The sequence below is a fragment of the Mauremys reevesii genome, linkage group 3, assembly GCF_016161935.1.
Source record: "Mauremys reevesii isolate NIE-2019 linkage group 3, ASM1616193v1, whole genome shotgun sequence".
NCBI classification, from domain to species: Eukaryota; Metazoa; Chordata; order Testudines; family Geoemydidae; genus Mauremys; species Mauremys reevesii.
The window spans coordinates 173466149-173481811 of record NC_052625.1 but is presented as its reverse complement, the minus strand read 5'-3'; the positions used below and the strand labels follow the sequence as shown (position 1 = coordinate 173481811).

General features: G+C 42.7%; 1 protein-coding gene across 7 annotated transcripts in view; it reads left to right on the top strand.

Moving 5' to 3' along the window:
* MYT1L (myelin transcription factor 1 like) overlaps window positions 1-15663 on the top strand; it is a 369230-nt gene that overhangs the window by 66789 nt on the left and 286778 nt on the right. Inside the window, exon 1 of one of the 7 annotated variants that reach the window (XM_039531763.1) lies at window positions 3367-3416. The exons of the other annotated variants lie outside the window; for them this stretch is intronic. The gene's annotated coding sequence lies outside the window, so the exon portion shown is untranslated. Of the gene's footprint in view, window positions 1-3366; window positions 3417-15663 lie in introns of those variants that run through there. 7 annotated transcript variants of the gene reach the window in all.

Below are 15663 nucleotides of genomic sequence, written 5' to 3'. Positions count from 1 at the left end.
CATTAGATACCACACAATCATATTATAAGGATGAACATGGGGGTGCTGGGTGTTCCCCTGAGGTACAGAATGTCACACTTGTCTTCTTAATTGTTTTGTGAGGACCCTAGCTAACTTCTGAGTGCTGTTTAAAGGTAGCAACGTGTAAAACTTTTCCTGTGTGTAACCTGGAAAACAGAACACCCAGATCTTGTGACACCAGTGCTGTTTCTAGGTTTTTCTGTTGCTAAATTCAAAGCAGACTTTGCTAACTTGCTACAAAAGTATTGAAACTCCCTTATTTTTCAAGCAATTGAAATGCTATAGATAATTTTAAAGCCTGGCTTGACAAAGCCCTGTCTGGGATGATTTAGTTGGGAATTGGTCCTGCTTTGAGCAGGGGGTTGGACTAGATGACCTCCTGAAGTCTCTTCCAACCCTAATCTTCTATGATTGTATGAATAGCCATGTGTTACGGGCTACATTCTGCTCCTGATACGCATTCATTAACGTAGTGAAAATTTTGCATACGCATTGACAGAAGACTTGTACCTAGGTCACTTAACATGCTTGACTACACTGATAACTTAAGCCACATTTTCAAAAATGCCTCAGCAATGCCTCTAATCCAGCAGGTTCAGCCGAACGCGGCTCCCGGTGGCCACAGTTCACTGCTCCATCCCAATGGGAGCTGCTGGAAGCGGCGGCCAGTAAGTCCCTCAGCCTGTGCCGCTTCCAGCAGCTCCCATTGGCCTGGAGCGGCGAACCACGGCCAGTGGGAACCGCGATTGGCTGAATCTGCAGATGCAGCAGGTAAACAAATCGGCCCGGCCCGCCAGGGGCTTTCCCCGCACAAGCGGCAGAACAAGTTTGGGAACCACTGCTCTAACCTTTCACCTGCAATTGTTTGCTCAAGATGTTGAGTCTGGTAGTGTATATTTGTAGCGCACCCAGTTATCTCACTGTACACAACAGGAGTTCAAAATTCGATGTCACTTTTGAAAACAGCCTTTGCAGTTTTACAGAATTTCAGCTTCTGTAAATTTGTATTTTCAGTTATTATGTAAAAAGTATGGAGAGAGACTTTTATTATATTTTCCAAAATATACAGATTTTACCATATAATTTGATGTGTTTTAAGCTGTGTGTAATTTAAATAGCATCCAGGCTGAATTTTTTGTTGTTCTGTTTAGATCAAATCTATCACTGTCATCTTAACTGAGGCAGAGCTCCCACTGGCTACAAGGAGTTAGGTCTTCAGGTTGCTGGCCTTTTTGCATTGTTTATTGTTCCTTTACTCCACATACAGCTTGAAATAAGTGATGTGGCATAGCAACTGCTTCGGCATCTGAGGGTCTTCCTGCATAGTGGGAGTCAGCCACTGATCAGGGAAGCATGGTTCTGGCAGCTTTGCACCAAGGGAGGCATGCAAACCTGCTCTAACTCAGCCCAGATCTAGTCCTCGAGTTTCTATCCTGTCTCCCAAGAGTATCCATACGTTACTTACACAATAAATCCCAGTTTGATATAGGTGTGGACACTGAGCACCAGCACAAGCATTAAGGCAATGAGAGTGGAGGCACTCAGTCAGCTTCAGACTAGCTGATGGTAAGCCTTAAGCAGAGTTAGGCAGTTTACAGTATCTAAGGGTTTGATTTAGGGCTGTTAAACGATTTAAAAAAAACACAATTAAAAATATACGAGATTAAAAAAAAAAAGTCGTACTTAATCGCAGTTTTAATTGCACTGTTAAACAGCAATAGAATGCCAATTTAAATGACAACATGGAATACAAAGTGTCAGTGCTCACTTTATATTATTTTTACAAATTTTATTATTTTATTACAAATATTTGCACTGTAGAAAGATGAGTATTTTTCAATTCACCTCACACAAGCACCGTAGTGCAATCTCTTTATCATGAAAATGCAACTTACAAATGTAGAATTTATATTTTTTTACATAACTGCACTCAAAATAATACTGTGTAAAACTTTAGAGCCTACAAGTCCACTCAGTCCTACTTCTTTTCCAGCCAATTGCTAAGACACACAAGTTTGTTTAAATTTATGGGAGATGATGCTGCCCACTTCTTATTTACAATGTCACCTGAAAGTGAGAACAGGCATTCATATGGCACTGTTGTAATATAAAATGAGCACAATACACTTTGTATTTTGTGCTGTAATTGAAACAATATATTTCCTACATCAAAATGTAGGAAAAACATCCAAAATATTTATAATAAATTTAAATTAGTATTCTGTTATTGCTGAATAGTGTGAATAAAACTGTGATTAATGCAAAACAAATTAACTAGATTAAAAAATAGCCATGATTAATCGCTTGAGTTAACTGTGATTAATTGACAACCCTAGTTTGGCTGGATCCACTCCATGTAGGGATAGTGGAATGCCAGCCCTATTGAAGCCATTTACAGTAAACCACATGACTTGAACAGAGGAACCTTAGAAGGTTCTACATGTTAAAGTACCCTGGGATTTTAAATGTAGGCCCAAATATTTTATGAGACAAAACAGAGTTCTAAAACAAAGACAAAATATCTCCTTGTCTTTTAGGAGAAATTACTCCAAATTCAATAAGAATTAAATATGATTTTCTAACTTAACAAGTGAGCTTAAAAAATAAAAAAGGATTTCATACTTGCAACTCACCATAAAAGTCTAAAAATTTTTGGAAGCTCTAAACGGGAACATTTTGTCAGTGGAAGGTGGGAAATGGGACACCCTTAACTACAGTGAAATACTGCGATAACTTTCAGGGAAGACACAATGGAGGAAAATGATACACCTTTTGCTTAAAAAAAAAAAAAAAAAAAAAAAAAAGAAATATATAGGAGACTGGCCCCCCTAAAAGGGCATGGTTGGCACGTGCATACGAGATGTATTCTCTAGGGCTGGATCTGTCAGTGATACTCTTTGGCCATGAATGATTCACTCTCATTTGGTCCTTTCTTCTTGTTTCCTCCAGTGCCCTCCCTATGCCTGCCTCTCTCTGTTTGCTTTCAGGTACAGTGCTAGAATGTATTCTAGGCCTCTGTTAGTGCGTATGAGAATAATAGGTTAAAAAAGGAGCCTAAACTCAGCCTCTTTGAGACGGGGAACTAGTACTTGAATAACATTAATGCGTAGGTTGAAAGGTACCTACGGTCGTGTCTTGTCGTTTGTAGGGCTGCTGTTATATTGTGTGATTTCTCAGGACATCTCATATCAGCTTGCATTAACGCAGGCTCCATTATGTATGTGGATGAGGTTACTGCATGATAACACCACAAGTAATGCAGATCACGACTGTATGTTCACAGGATATCACCTCTTCTTCCTGTAAGAATGCATAAACACAGAGAGCTCAAGAGGGATTTACACAGGAACTTTTTCTCAAGCACATAACAATATGCAAATATCTCAGGATCAAAGGTAAGTCAAAGAAAAATGGCATTGAGTAGAATAAGTCAGCTCAGCTAGCAGCCTAACTACATGACAGACCCACAGGCAACTTCAGAGCTGTCAGCTTCACTGCCTGTGGAGCCCACCAAGGAGCCAGATGCAGCTGCTGGAAGAGTATTTTCCACAGCTTGGCATCTGGGTTCTGTGATGGCCTTGCATGTCACGTGTCAGAGCAGGAGCTCTTACTCTGCTGCTGAAGATGGACACAAAGGAAATTAGGATTTTCCTGTATTAATAATGATCAAAATTCATTTGCCAATTTATTTTTAAAGTCAAGTTCTACCTGCCAATATTAAACAGCTAAAATATTGTAAGAAAAACAAATCAGCCGCTTTGCTTCAGTAAGAACACACATTTAAATATTGTTTGTTTCTGGATTCTCACAGTCAGTGATTTTCTTAGCAAAGTGAGACTGTGTGTGAGTTGTTAGTACACATGTAGGAAATTACATGCATTATATCCTTGTATGCATCCATGCATAGCCGTCAGTCTAGGCACAAAGTTTATTCACTCGCCTTCTACATTGATGATTGATGCTAATGGTACTAATAAAAAATACACCTAAATGCTCTTTCACCTGGCCATTAAATCCCTGAGCATCACACTTAAAATGTACCCCTGCATGCTTAGGTAGTTGATAAACTAAAATACTGTGATGCTATTATAACTAGAAATTGAGGTGATGTAATTCTTTTTACCCCCCGTTTCTTTCAAATCACAAAATATACTAACATAAATAAATTCCTGTTTTTAATTTCACAATTTTTCTCAATCTTCCGTACACTGGGAATATCGTAGTGGTTTTCCAACAATCAGAAAACTACTGATCGATCATTACTTACATGAGATGCTGAATGAGTTACTAAGTCCTATTGACTAATTAGCCTGAAATTAATATTACATTGTAATGGGAAAACAAAAAAAAATGTATCTGGTTTTTGAGTATCATCTCAGGCAAAATAAAAATAATGGCTAGACTTGCTGTGGTGACAGTCTGTTTGCTTGGTTGTTTGATTTTAACTCAGAAAGACACTAATTTATGGGGCTATTTTAAAAAAACAACAAAAAAATGGCCTCCAATTTGAGGAGAAATCCTGAAATCCATATTCTGACCCAATTTCCTTTGAAGTCAGTGTAATCCAGGGCCCGAGTAAAGGTGACTGGGTTTAACCTTTGTGCATACAGTCATTTGCAGGTGCAAACGAACACTATGGTGAACAGCCATTACTCAGGCTTGTGAGCACTTATTCACATGAGTAGTCCGCTTCAAATCAATGGGACTACTCAGGTTGAGAATGTGCTTACCAACAACAGGGGAAACTCACTCCTGAGCAGAGGGCTACACAAGACCGATGCCTCACTTAAATCCCACATAAGTCTTGAAATTGCACATGTGAATGCTGTTTGGACAAGAAAACCTGTAATTTGAGCAAGAAAATTTGTCACTTATAATCAAAAGTTACCATGTGTGTGCAGAATAGCTTCCTCGGACAGAGAGGCTACTTTGAAAAATTTGCCCATCTAATCCCATTTGTTTCCAGAAACTGGCTTCATAAATTTGATTTATTTTCTATGAATACAAGATATGATTACTTATTTTTGCTGACTCCTGAGTGATTGGAGAAGCACTTATCACATTTCAAAAGGAATTAATACACTACTTAAAGAAACTGAATTAGAAAAAAACTATTGAAGTCTTTAAACATGGACAACCTTCAATATGTAAAGTATCAGCTCATTACTCTAAAATAGCTACAGAGGAGGAGAAAACAAACAGTGGCTAAAGTGGCACTGGCAGGATGTCTTTCATGTTTCTCCTTATTTATGAACACTCATCAGAAATTGAGAGCTGTCTTCATACCGAAAGGTTTTTCAGATCCTGGTTTCTTTTGGTAGGTTTGCTATAATTTCTGGATTACCCACACTGTTCTGTGGATTTTTATATTTAGGGGTTGTTGGATTGGGAGGTAAAGAGGGAGGAGAACTAAAACATTTGTTTGGGGGCTGGGGGGGGGAATGTAATGAAATAATTACATGAATTTTACAAACAAGAGTAGAAAACAGGACTGGAAACAGACCTTCTGGGTGGAATCCTGGCTCCAATGAAATGAGTCTAGTCCAGCTCCCTGTCTGGAGCTAGTTTTTCATGTAGATTAGTGCTACAGGTATTTGATCTCCTATAGGTCCTGATTCAACACCCATGGCAACCTTTCCACTGACTTTAATGGGAATTGGATCAGACCCGTAGAGACTTTTCCTTCTTTACTTCCCTGGGCAGATTATTCCATCACCAAATAAATAAAATTATGGGTCAAGACAGGGTTCTCTGTAACAGTACCAGTGGAATCAGTGAATATTAACCCCTGTCAGGGGACCTTTCATAACCCTGCCCCATATGAAATGATTGGAGCCAGGAAATGAAGTTCAGTCTCTTTTGTGTACCATACTGATACTAAATAGCATAAGAAGTAATTTAAATCTTTCCCCAAAATGGGGTAAATGAAGCCACCTGAATCCCTCGCTCTGGAAGGGAACTTGACAGAGAATTGGAGACAGCAGTTTCAGTGCTTACAGATTTTTCTGGTAGCAAATGGCATTGCAGGGAAATCATAGATGGTTATCCTCTCCACATCTACCTGTGACAGTCGTGTGTGTTACACTTTCATTGTATCCGTATAAATCATTGTGGAATTCTGATGTTCATGGAAGGATATCCCAAATCTTTCTAGGCACTTCTCTTGATATTGAAAAATACAGGCGCGTATTTTAAGATAGAGAGAGAAAAATCATGGTCATGGGGATGGTTAATATCACTGTCTCACTGTGTGCGTGCGTGTGTGTGTAAAATGAAATAAAAAATATTAAAGAAAACATTGAGATTAGCGATTCCCCTGAAGGTTAAAAAGGGGACCCACCTCAGGTAAAAAGAGAATATTTGATACTCGAGCTTTTACCTGCCCTCGTGGGAACCACTGTGTTTTTGAGATTTTTTCCCAGAGGTTTCATCTCTGAAAGTCCCTGCTATAGGGACTGATGTTACCACATCAAAGATGCTGGCTAGCTGTCTCTGACACATCATTCACAGCAGGTAACCCCATCCAGGGTTAGTAGTTTGGAGAATGATGTCATATCACAGTGGGTTAGCAGTAAGTAGGGCTGAGTGAATTATTTTAGACAGTTTGCTTGCTCCAAAATGCAGTTTCGGGTTGACCAAAACTATTCATGAATTCAAGTTGAATTCAGCAAATAGATTCAGCCAAAAACCAAACAATATCAAGAGAAATATTTCAGGAAAAAAATCAACAAATTTTATTTTGACATTTTCCAAAGGAAACATTTTTGTCTTTCAGTTTTGAAATGACATTTCATTTTTAAATTTAGCTACATTAAAAAAATTAACCTTCATCCCCAGAAAATAACAGAAAATGGAAAAAAACCCCAGAACTTTGTTTCGACCACTGAACTGAAAAATCAGTTATTCACTCAGCTCTAGTTAGCAGGTCATTAGTTATTACCTCAGTAGCAGCTAGAAGAAACAGCCACTTGAACAGATTATTAACATTTGGAGGGTAAAGGGGAAATGGCAACATTTCACCTGGAATTTGTCCTGTGTCTGTGGTCACACTTGGTAGTGATTGAAGACCTTGTTTAATGCACTGGTGAGTCTTTTTTAACTTAAAAGAGAAATACTACACACTTCACCATGATTTCAAAGGTTAAAACAGCTCAAATTCCCTCTTTTTTAAAAAGAAATTTACTAGTACAGATGCCTTGGCTCTGAATAACCATTTGTATATATATAAAATGCTCAAGAGACATCAGATGAAATCTCAGGGAAAAACTTCCTATCTGTAAGAACAGTAGGAGAATGGAACAGACTGCCTCGGGAGGTTGTGGAAGCTCCTTCACTTGAGGTTTTCAAAAGGAGGCTGGATAACCATCTGTCTTGGATGGTTTAGACACAACAAATTGTGTATCTTGGTAGGGAATTAGACTATATGAACCTTGCAGTCCCTTCTGATTCTATGATATATACATAATTATATGTTATGTAGGTACCCTTGGGTGCAGCAGTAAGGACTGAACCTCAGATCTTTAGATCTTAATGCATCAGCTTCTAGTGCTTGAGCTAAAAGAGCTTGCTTTCACAGCCAAGACCTTATGTAGCAGGCTCATCAATCTCTACTTGGCCTAGCCTCCACTAGAGGGGGGCAGAGTGCCACACTGAGTAGGTATAGTTTACATATATTTCTATCAACTGAGCTCCTGAGTCTCGATTTAGAGGCAGTTTTTGGTTTAGTCTGCTACATGTCAGGGCTGGGATGTAGGCAGCGAGGCCTAGTGGTTAGTGTGTGTGAGTGGGGGAGGCTCCCTGCACCAAAGGGGGGGGGCGGGGTTAAGACCCAAGGGGCCTGGACCAAGGTCAGCAGCCTACAGTCAGATAACAGGGATCAGGCCTTTCAGGAAACCAGGAGGTCAGCGTCCAGAGATGAGCTAGAGATTAGGAACCATGAGTCAGAGACTAGGAACCAGGCTGAGCCAGGAAACCTGGAGGTCAAATTCAGGAGACAATGGCAGGTAGCACTGGGTGAGCAGTCCATTGTACAGATAACTTCCTGGTGGTCCTCCTGGCTTGAGTAGGAGGAGCAAGTCAATCAGGAGCTCTGTGTTCCACTAGTTGAGGCCCAAGGGTGGAGCTGTCTGTCTAAACTGGGCTTCAAGGAGTCCTGGTTCTAGGCCAATTTGAGTGGAGGGTTGGCATGTAATGAACTCCTGCCCTCCCCCCAGGAACCTTATGGACCAGGGTTCAAGGCCTGAGGCTCAAGACCCTTTGCTTAAGAGACAAGGCAGTAGATTGAGTAACTAATTTAAGAAGGAAAATAGCCAGTGTTCATTTTAGCTGGGCAAAAAGATGGAGGCTACCTTTCAATGCTCCATACTGCTTGACTTCTCTGCAGTTTTTGCCATAGTTGACTGCCAAGTCCTGAAGACCCTCCTATGTGTCACAGCTGGAATAGACAGCACAGAATTGTAATAACTCCAATCACTGCTTTCCACCCGAAGAGTGGTGATGGCCGCAACTGCTCCTCTTCTCCAAAGGCCCTCACCTCTTAAAGTGCACATATATTTATCCTTTCTTTCCTCTTCTTCAGCGTCTACATAAGACCACTTGGAGACAGTTCACTGCCAAGGAGATATCTGCGACACCCAGGCACATATCTCATTTTCTACAGATGCAGCCACCAACCTCACTAAGATGACATATTGCCTACAAGTAGAATTGTTTGGGTCTTTTCTGACAAATTCCTTTTTTGATGGAAAATACGGTTTCTGGAAAATCAAAGTTTTTGATGAGATAATGTCAATTTTGAAAAAAAAAATCCATTGGGAGAATCTAAATAAAATATTTCTTTTCCAGTGGATTAACCCTATTTGAAACATTTTGTTTTGTCAAATTGAACTGTTTTGTTTCAGATCAATTTGACGTTAATTGGCATCTGCCTGAGTATGTTGCAGTACCTCAGGGGAACTGTAGTTCTGGTGCCCCCATTCTCTGCTAAGATGGGCTCCCAGGCTGGAACACATCTCATGATGCACAGTAGTGTCTTCTCTGGCTTGAGCTAATATAGTTCATTGTGTGAGTTCCATGACCACAATGTAATGCATCATGGGAGACTTTTTAATTTTCAGTCAGATCTACCTACAAGACTTCAGGAACTGGCGAAGAACAACTGGATCAAATTTACCTGGGCAAGACCAGATTAATGCTATTTCCACAGGCAGAATTATTCTTATCCTTTTCCACAGAAGACAACTTTCTGCTTTCCATCTAAATGGCATGAAACCTTGTGTCCTGTTTGCCAGAAGCTGGGAATGGGTTACAGGGTAATTACCTGTTTGTTCACTCCCTCTGAAGCACCTGGCATTATCCACTGTCAGAACACAGGATACTGGGCTGGAGGGACCATTGGTCTGACCCAGTATGGCCGTTCTTATATTGAACTCTTCACTAAGCCTAGCTAATTAGGTAGCATAAGTAGTGAAAATGTATTTCTCCACTTTCTGCTAGCTAGGAAACTGCCATTTCTTCTGAGATGAGGCTCTGGCCAGAGAGATCCATGTATTTGTCATGCGCACATGCACACCACACACACACACACACAGTGACCAGAACTGTGGGCAAAGGGAAAATTATTTTTAGCTGAACCCTCCCCCCACCAAACATACGTTTATAGCAAGAATGAATATGAAAATTCATTCATTTGGTTAGCACAATACATGCATTTTCCACTCTTTATCCAAAACAAACCTTAAATGGTAGTCTGAGGAAGAGATTCAGAAACAAGAACTCCAAACCTCCTCTTTCCAGTTTCTTTAACTGGTAAGGTGAACACAAATCCGCTTTGTGGATTTACATTTGTTTAAACCCATATGCTTTCTTATATATTTTTGTCTGTGTTGGTATCTGAGTCACAAAAGGATGTGATTAGGAAGAAGAGTATATGCTGCACTACTAGAGTGCGTGAACTGTCTTTTTTCTCTGTGTTTGTACAGTGCCTAGCACAATGGGCTCCTGGTCCATGACTGGGACTCCTAGGCACTATGATAATACAAATAAAGAATAATAAAATAGATTTCAAAGGCTGAGAAATTAGTTAGCATGGCCCTCAAACAACATTAGGGGAAATGCTGCTTATATATGGATGAAGGTATGGGCAAACAATTCAGTATGCTTTATCCTCCACTGCTACAGTGACCAAAGGATGATCATTTAAGACTTCTGCAGCATTCACCAGGATTTCAAACTGTTTCTCATTTTCCTAGCTAGTGGAAGTATGAAAACAAGGATGGCATGAGATGAGACTGAAGCTTATGGGGGGGAAAAGAGCCTTGTTAGTTATAGTCACATTGTTCTTTGTCCTCTGGGACATTAGTTTTACTCAGTCCCACTGAACCCATCAAACTTCACCCACTGCCATCTGTTCAGCAGAAACAGCTTTGCCTCTCTCCTACCCTATTCTGCATTGTTGCCATTGTTATGAACCTTATATAAATAATGGAGTATGTTGTAATTACATTAAATACACCCTGTGTTGCAACAGACAAGATGAAGCATGACCCCCCAAATGCTATCTGATTCTAAGATGTGATGGATGGTATGTCCTTAGCTTGCATCATGATGTGGGGTGAGGGGGAAGGGAGAGAGACAGTTAGCTTTACCCTTGCATTTTCAGGTTTTTGTCCTTTTGAACAGAAGTATTCTCTCTCTCTCTTTTCCTTAATTTAATTTCCTTTTTAAAACATGTAAAGAGAGGTCCAAATCATGATCCCATTGAAGTCAATGACAAAACTTTTTTTCACCTCAGTTCTATATCTTATAGACACCTTTCTGGCCCAGAGGGTATTACATACTGAAATTCTGACCTTTAGAACATGAGACATTTCTATCTGTCTTAACATGAGTCCTATCATGTTAAGATGTAATTGAGCCATAACAAGCATATACAAATTTATGAAAGAAACTTGACTGAACAGTTCTGATAGATAATTTTGAAACATGAATATCTCTGTCATTATACAAAATGTGTATTTTTAAAAAAATTGCTAAAGTAATTATAACACAATCCTATCTAGCCAATGCTAGAAATTCATAGTAATTCTTATTTAACTGGATGTTTCTGATATCCCCAAAACATTTTAGGCAAACTTTTACTCTAGGTGACATAATGGACCAAAATCTAACTCACCTTCATACCCAGGGTTTTCTAAAGTGGCTAGTGATTTTGGGGTGCTTCAGTTCTTGGGTGCCCAACCTAAGACACTTCAAGGAATTTTATTTTCAGAGGTGAAGCTTGGCATGTTCTAAAACTCCCTTTTAAAGTATCTTGAACTGGGTACCCAAAATTAGTGATTCTCGATGCCTCAATCACTTTTGGAAATGTTGATTTTTAAAATTAAATCTGCCTTTGACATTCAGAAACCCTTTTGCCCCTTTGTATTATCACTCTTTATGACCTGATTCCTTGTGTACTGAAAAAACTCATTGACTTGGGTAGGAATTTTGAGTAGCAATGGATGCAGGACCAGTCACTCAATACTTTGTACTTACACAGGGCTTTTCATATGAGGATTTTAAAGTATTCTAGAACCATTAATTAAGCCTCACCGTATCCCTATAAAGGAAGATTTTTTTATACATGTTTTGCGGATGAGGAAATTGAATCACAGGGAAGTTAAGTGACTTGCCCAAGTTCTTGTAATTCATTTGTCAGTCTTGGCTTGCTGTTCAAATATGAGACCACACTGCCTCCCAAGTTCCAGTGGATTTTGCTACAGTCTCGACTATAGGAATATACGGCTTCTATAATGTAAACCACGTTTCCATGAAAATTATTTTTAGAACAGCAGCCACCCTGTAACTACATTTTTTTTTCAAGTATAGCAGCAATTTTAATGTTGGCTAAACAATATTGCCACTGTTTTTTGTGTGTGCTGTCTATAGAAATTATATGGTGAAATTTGTGCTTTCTATTTTTGTTTTTTAAGTTTAAACACATAGTGGGTTTTTAAAAGGCATTTAAGAACTATTTAAAAATAATTTCAGATCTGCGTTGATGTGTTTCCAGTGTTATAATTGGAGAACTACTTTTGTTTACAGCATTTCAAATAGCAATACAATTCTATAACTTAAATGCTCTCTGGTAATATTATTATTAAAATATGTTGTGTGTTGGCTATCACAGTTCTTCTTCGAGTGCTTGCTCATGTCGATTCCATTCTAGGTGTCCATGTGCGTGGTTGTCGGAGTTTTTTGCCTTAGAGGTATCCATAGGCTTGGCTGTGGCGCTCCCTTGAGTGCCGCGCTTGTGCGCCGTATATCAGGCGCCGCTGGCCCTATGCCCTCTCAGTTCCTTCTTACCGCCCATGGTCATTAGTCAGAGTGCATTTCCTTGTATAGCAAGGGCTAGCAGTTTTTGTCTTTACGCCTTAGGGCCTTATACATAGTTTGTCTTCAGTAGTTAGCATTATGTAGCTGTTAAGTGTAGCTAGTAGTTGGTAGTTAGAGTCCCAGCAAGGACTTCATCCCAGGCAGAGCATTCCCTGGTCTCCGGGGTTTAAGCCCTGCACGCACTGTAACAGGCCTACATCTGCCTCAAGTGCTTGGGGGAGTCACACGTGAGAGACAAGTACTGTATTTGTAAGAACTTTCAGCTGCACACGCAGAAAGAGGGGGATATTCCATTATGGGCTCTCCTCATGGAGTCAGCCCTTTGTCTGGCTTCTGAGCAGTCCAGCAGGATTCGCCGAGCGCCTCGGCATTGGCATGCAGTGTGCCCCCTACACAGGCTTCACCCGGCACTGTTCCCAATCACCAGCACCCAAGAAGAAGGCAAGAAAGCATGGCTCCCCAGCACTAGGCAAGAAGAGCTAGGGGTCATCGGGCAAAGGACTGGTTTCAGGCTGCATGGCCACCCTGGAGCCATGTATTCATGCTTCTCCGGTTAGGGCTATTAGCCCCTTTAAAGGTCCTCCACCGACTCCTGGGAGCAGCATAGGATCTAAACCCCTGTCGGCACCAGGACCTTCACAAACTTGCCCGGCGCCAAGAGAGCAAAGGCCTCCACCTGCACCGCTGACACAGCACGTGCCCCATAAATTGTCAAAGCCTCCCCACGAGGGCAAGCCAGCCATTAAGACTCCTCAGGAAGCAGTGGAGCAGCACCGATCCCCTGAGACGAAGCACACTCTCCACCTCTGCACCTCAGGTCGCTGGAGTTGCTACCCAAATCCTCTGGGGCTCGCCCTCAGTCCCTGGCACTGCGATTGTGGTCCCCGTCATCTCGATGTGGATTGCCTAGAGGGAGGTGCCGGTCTCCATACTACTGGCACCACTTGCCCTCCCGCCAGTCATCCTCTCAATGCCGGTCCTGGTCACCTACCCCATGGGAGCACTCTCTGTCCTATCTCTGGTCTCTCGGCACTGGCACCAGTCCCCTCAATACCGATACCAGTCCCCTCGCTCCTGGCACTGGTCTCCAACAGTGATGGTCAGCAAACAGACTTGGGCATCTACGGGCCAACCATGGTCACCGGAAATGGGATTCCTCCAGCATGGAAGGACAGTTCAGCCCCTTGCCTAGACCCCATCGGTGCAAATGGGCACCCGAGGTCGCTTCGACATCGGTGCAGTGGCAGCCCAGCCAGTGGCCCGTGCAGTGACCTTTTTGGAGCACGTGGGGAGTGCTGGTCATTGTGATGCCCCCTTTACACTGCTCATCAAGAGGCATGCTCAGAGGCCGAGGCAGAGGAGACTGTACCCACGTCTAAGCCTCCCTCCTCCATGGTGGAAGATGACCCAGGGATTCCCCCGGTGATACAGTCCTCATTTTCATCCCCTGCCAAGGTGGTTGCGGGACCGTCGAGGGCCAGACGATTTTAAGGCTCAATAGGCCCTGTTTCGTTGGGTGGCTGAAAACTTTGGCCTGGAGGTAGAGGAAATGGCTGAGCAGGCGGAAACCTTGTTTAACGTCCTGTCAGTGTGTACCCCACCCCATGTCACACTACCAGTGCATGATGGTGTCCTCAAGATTGCCAAGGTCCTCTGCCAAACTCCTTCCTCCACCCTTCCCACCTCAAAAAGGGCTGAAAAGAAATACTTTGTCCCAGCCAAAAGGTTTGAATACCTTTTAGACCCACCCTCCCCCAGGCTCGCTGGAGGTTTCTGGCCAATGAGAAAGACAAACAGGGGCATACCAGCCAGGGGCGGCTCTAGCCATTTTGCCGCCCCAAGCACGGCGGCACGCCGTGGGGGGCGCTCTGCCGGTCGCCGGTCCCACGGCTGCTCCACCGAACCCGAGGGACCAGCGGACCCTCCTCAGGGACGCCTGCGGGAGGTCCGCCTGAGCCGGCTGCCGCCCTGCCGGAGATCGGCAGAGCGCCCCCCGCGGCATGCCGCCCCAAGCACACGCTTGGCATGCTGGGGCCTGGAGCCGCCCCTGATACCAGCTTGACTCCAAAAAATAAAGAGGCCAGAAGATTGGACCAGTTTGGGAGAAAAATTTAGTCAACGGTCAGCTTGCAGTTCTGGGTGGCGAACCATCAGACCCTCCTGGGCTGATACAATTGTAATTCGTGGGACTCCCTTCGTAAGGTTTGGCCCACGAATTTGACATCCTGGTAGAGGAGGGCACTGAGGCTGCTAGGTGCTCCCTCCAAATGCATCTCAAACTTCAGGGTTTGTTCCTCTCATCAATCAAGGTCCACCTGGTGGTATTTCAGCTTTCCATCCTCTGTTCCAAAGCAGGCCGATCTTCACCCACAACATGACGGCACAGCTTCTAAAAGTTCTGAAGTGTCTCTAGCCACACGCCTGGGATCCAGTCCCCCCGGCTCCTGAATCTCATGCTGTTGAGGCTCAGAGGGTCTCCCTTTGAGCCTCTGGCTTTCTGATTCTTTCCTGGAAGGTTTAATTCCTGGTCACAATAACGTCAGCCCGCAGGGTGTCCGAGATCAGGGTGCTTACTTCGGAGACGCCCTATGCGGTCTTCTACAAGGATAAGGTCCAGCTGCATCCACACCCAGCATTTCTGCCTGTGGTTGTTTCTCAGTTTCACACTTGCCAGGACATATACTTGCATGTCTTCTTTCAAAAGTCTCATGCATCAGATAAGGTGTGCAGGCTACACACCCTGGATGTCAGGCCCTGGGCTTCTACTTAGAATAAAACCATTCTGCAAGTCAACGCAGTTGTTCGTTGCAGTGGCAGACAGAATGAAAGGTCACCCAGTGTCTGCTCAGAGGATTTTGTTATGGATTACGGCCTGAATCCGCTACTTCTATGAGGTGGTGAAGGTGCATCCATCGGCGATCATAATGGCACACTCAACTAGGGCACAGGCATTATCGGCTGCCTTCCTGGCAGAGGTGCCAATCCAAGAGATCTGCAGGGCAGCTATCTGGTCATCTGTCCACACGTTCACATCTCATTATGCACTTACCCAGCAAGGTCGAAACAACGCTGGCTTTGGCAGAGCATTGCTGCAAGCCACACAACCATGATCTCTGAGTCCACCTCCATGGATGCAGCTTGTGAGTCACCTAGAATGGAATCAACATGAGCAAGCACTCGAAGAGAAAACAATTGCCCACCTTTTTCGTAACTGTTGTTCTTTGAGATGTGTTGCTCATGTCCATTTCGTTAACACCCTCCTGCCCC